Source organism: Acinonyx jubatus, chromosome E2, assembly GCF_027475565.1.
Source record: "Acinonyx jubatus isolate Ajub_Pintada_27869175 chromosome E2, VMU_Ajub_asm_v1.0, whole genome shotgun sequence".
Lineage (NCBI taxonomy): Eukaryota > Metazoa > Chordata > Mammalia > Carnivora > Felidae > Acinonyx > Acinonyx jubatus.
In genome coordinates this window covers 40,309,171-40,313,575 of record NC_069396.1, presented here as the reverse complement: position 1 = coordinate 40,313,575, position 4,405 = coordinate 40,309,171, and the positions used below count along the sequence as shown (strand labels likewise).

At 35.9% G+C, this 4,405-nt stretch overlaps 1 non-coding gene across 1 annotated transcript; it reads left to right on the top strand.

Annotated features, from left to right (window-relative positions):
- The first annotated feature begins 3,889 nt into the window (after nucleotides 1-3,889).
- LOC113595377 (U6 spliceosomal RNA) lies at nucleotides 3,890-3,994 on the top strand. Its single transcript, XR_003415880.1, has one exon. It is a non-coding gene; the product is annotated as a U6 spliceosomal RNA (small nuclear RNA).
- The last annotated feature ends 411 nt before the right edge of the window (nucleotides 3,995-4,405 follow it).

Sequence of the window (4,405 nt, the reverse complement as noted above, 5' to 3'; positions counted from 1 at the left end):
TGAGTTTGCTAGTATTTTGTTGAGGATTTTTACATCTATGTTCATCAGGGATATTGGCTTGTAGTTTTTTCTTTTCTTTTTTTGTAGTGTCTTCATTTGGTTTTGGTATCAGAGTAATGCTGGCCTCATAGAATGAATTTGGAAGCTTTCCTTCCTCTGTTTTTTTTGGAATAGATTCATAACGTATTTAGAAAATTTTGTTTTATTTCTAAACACTGTGGATTTAAAAATATATTTCATACTCGTTAATTTCTAATTTAATTCTAATAATTTAATTCTATTATAGTCAGAGAAAATACTCTGCATGATTTCAATGTATAATATTTGCTGAGTCTTTTTAAATCTGTCAACAAATGGTCTATCTTGGTGAATGCTCCATGTGCACTTGAAATAAATATGGATTTTGCTGTTGGATGGAGTGTTTTATTAGGCTCAGTTAGGTTAAATTGGTTGATTATATCCAGATATTCATTTTCCTTACTGATTTTTGTTGTTGTTAACTTGTTCTATTAACCACCGGCAAGAGAACAAAAATCTTCAGTTACAATTCTAAATTTGTCTATTTCTCCCTCTAGTTTTGTGAATTTTTATTTCATGTATTTTGAAGATCTGTTGTTATGTGCACATGCATTCAGGGTAGGTGCTTTGCGAGTTGAACCTTTATCAATATTAAATGTCCCTCTTTATCTTTAGAAGTATTTTTTACTTTGAAATCCTGTCTGATTATAATATAGCTGCATAGCCTTTCTTGTTCTTATTATTTGCGTATCTCTTTTCATCCTTTTACTTTTAAACTTATCTGTGGCTTTATATTTAAAGAGTGTTTGTTATAGGCAGCGTATAGTTTGGTCTCAATATCTTACCTGAACATTAATGATACTTAGTAGTATTATTGATGTCAGGTTTAAGTCTACCAATGTATTTTCCTATTTGCTAGTTGTTCACTTCTTTCCACTTTTGGATTAATGGAGAATTTTTAGTGTTTCATTTTTTAATCAAAGTATAACTGACATATGATGTTAGTTCCAGGTGTACAACATAATGATTCAACGTTTGTATATTTTGTAAAATGATCACCACAAGCAGTTTAGTTACCGTCTCTCACTTTATTTTTTTTATTTTTTATTTTTTTTAATTTTTTTTAACGTTTATTTATTTTTGAGACAGAGAGAGACAGAGCATGAATGGGGGAGGGGCAGAGAGAGAGGGAGACACAGAATCCGAAGCAGGCTCCAGGCTCTGAGCCATCAGCCCAGAGCCCAACGCGGGGCTCGAACTCATGGACCGCGAGATTGTGACCTGAGCTGAAGTCGGACGTTTAACCGACCGAGCCACCCAGGCGCCCCACCATCTCTCACTTTATAAAGTTACAAATTTTTTTTTCTTGTGATGAGAACTTTTAAGATTTTTTTTCTTAGCAACTTTCAAATTTGCAACACAATATTATTGACTGTTATCACCATGCCGCTCGTTACATCCCCATGATTTACTTATTTTATAACTGGAAGTTTGTACTTTTTTTAAATTTTATTTTTTTAACTTTACATCCAAATGAGTTAGCATATAGTGCAATGATGATTTCAGGAGTAGATTCCTTAGTGCCCCTTACCCATTTAGCCCGTCCCCCCCCACACCCCCTCCAGTAGCCCTCTGTTTGTTCTCCATATTTAAGAGTCTCTTCTGTTTTGTCCCCCTCCCTGTTTTTGTATTATTTTTGTTTCCCTTCCCTTATGTTCATCTGTTTTGTCTCTTAAAGTCCTGATATGGGTGAAGTCATATGATATTTGTCTTTCTCTGACTGACTAATTTCGCTTAGCATAATACCCTCCAGTTCCCTCCATGTAGTTGCAAATGGCAAGGGATGAATGTATAAAGAAGTTGTGGTATATATATATATATATATATATATATATATATATATATATATACATATATATATATATATTAGAAAAATGTACGTTTTGACCACCTTCACTTGTTTCACCCACCTCCCGCTCTCTCCCCTCTGGCAACCACAGTCTAATCTCTGTACCTGTAAATTTTGCTCTGTTTTTGTTTTTTCATTTGTTTTGTTTTTCAGATTCCAAGGGTAAGTGAAGTCGTATGGTATTTATGTTTCTTTGCCAGACTTATTTCATTTAGCATAGCCTTCATTTATTTCACTTATCCTCAGGGTCCATCCATGTTGTCTCAAATGGCAAGATTTTATTCTTTTTTATGGCTGAGTAGTATTCCATGGTATCCATATATCTCTCTCACGCTTTCTTTATCCTCTCATCCATTGATGGACAGTTGGGTTCTTTCCACAGTTAGGCTGTTATGTTACAATGAACATAAAAGTGCACATATCTTTTCAATTAGTGTATTTATTTTCTCCAGACATATACCCAGACGTGGAATTACTGGATCATAAGGTAGTTTTATTTTTAGTTTTTGAGAAACTTCCATACTGTTTTTCATAGTGGATGCATCATTTTCCACTCCCACCAACAGTGAGTGAAGCTTCTCTTTTCTCCACATCCTTGGCTATTTCTTATCTTTTTTTAAATGATAGCCATTCTTACAGGTGTGAGGTGATACCTCATTGTGGTTTTGATTTGCATTTTCCCGATGATTAGTGATGTCGAACATCTTGTCATGTGCCTGTTGGCCATCTGTATGCTCTCCTTGGAAAAATGTCTATTCAGGTCCTCTACCTATTTCTTATTTGGAGGAGGAGGATGATGATGCATGATGTATGATTTCTTTATGTATTTTAGATACTAACCTCTTACCATATGTATGATTTGCAGATACCTTCTCCCTTTCAGTACGTTGCCCTTTTATTTTGTTGATGATTTACTGGCTACGTACAGTTTCTTACTTTGCCGTAGTCCTATTTGTTTATCTTTACTTATGTTGTCAATGCCTTTGGAGTCAGGTGCAAAAGAATATATCCAAAAGTGATGGCAAGGAACTTACTGCTTTTTTCTCTTCTAGGAGTTGTATTATTTCTTGTCTTACATTCAAGGATTTAATCCATCTTGAGTTCATTTGTGTGTGTGGTGTAAGATAGCGGTCCGGTTTCATATTTTTTGCATGTGGCTCTCACTGAGGCACTTCTACACCATGACAGCAATGCCATATCCATGTAGTATAGAAAAATAAGAGGACGTATGACTTTTAACTCAATGAATGTATAAAAATGTACCTATTGTATAGGCAACGTCTTACATAAAGTCCCCAAATCTCTCCCTCCTGGTATCACACCCTTTTGTAATCTCCCACCCTTGAGTGAGCAACTTAGAAAGTTGCTTTGAATGAATAAAATGCAGCAAACTTAACGGGAAATTATTTCATGATTAGTTCACAAAGGAGTCCTAACACTCTTTTGCATTTTCTCTGCTTGCTTGTTATGAGGAAGTAAGCGGCAATACAGAGAGGGCCATGAGGCAACAAAGGGAGGGCTGGCTCTTACCAACAGCCCAAGAGAAAATAAGGCCCCAATTGCAAGGGCTTGCAAGGAACTGAATCTTGCCAACAACCACATCAGTGAGCTTGGACATGGGTCGTTCTCTGGTTGACCCTTCGGAAAAAAACTTCAGCCTCAAATGTCATCTAAGGGTGGTCTTAGAGACTTAGAGAACCCAGAAAAGCCATGACTAGATATCACAAACATTGTGATATTATAAATGTTGTTGCCTTAAGTCCTTAAGGGTTGGGATAATTTGGTACACAGCGATAGATTAACAATACATTTCTCCTATCTACTATTTTTGGACATTCCTCCCCACTCTTTTATTTGATGTTATAAATAATGCTGAAGTAAATAGCCTTGGGCACATCTTCTTCATCTTCAGAAGTGAATTTCCGTAAGTGGAGTTGATGAGTCTAAAGGTGTGAGCAGTGTTCACTTTGGTAGTGCATCTAATAAAAACTTGGAATGATACAGGGAAGACTGACATGGCCACTGCATAAGGATGACGTGTATACCCATGAAGTGTTCCATATTGTTTACAAAGGCTTAAAAGCAATTCAGTGGAGGAAGGACAGTCTTTTTCAACAAATGGTGCTGGAGGGAGGGGACCTCCATAAGTAAGAAAATGAACCTCAACCTGAACTTCACATCATGTACACAAATCAACTCAAAATGGATTATGGACTTCAATTCAAAATGTGAAACTATAAAGCCTTCAGGGGAAAAAAACACTTTGGCATCTAAGGCAAGACAAAGAGTCCTTAGACCTGACACTAAAAGCACACTCTAGAAAATAAAAAGTTGATAAATTAAGTCTCGTCAAAGTTCAACACTCATCTTTTGTGAAAGTCTAGGTGAAGAAGATGAAAACAAGCAACATGCTGGGAGTAAACATTTACAAATCACATGTCCCACAAAGGAATAGTATCTAAAATATATAAAGAACAC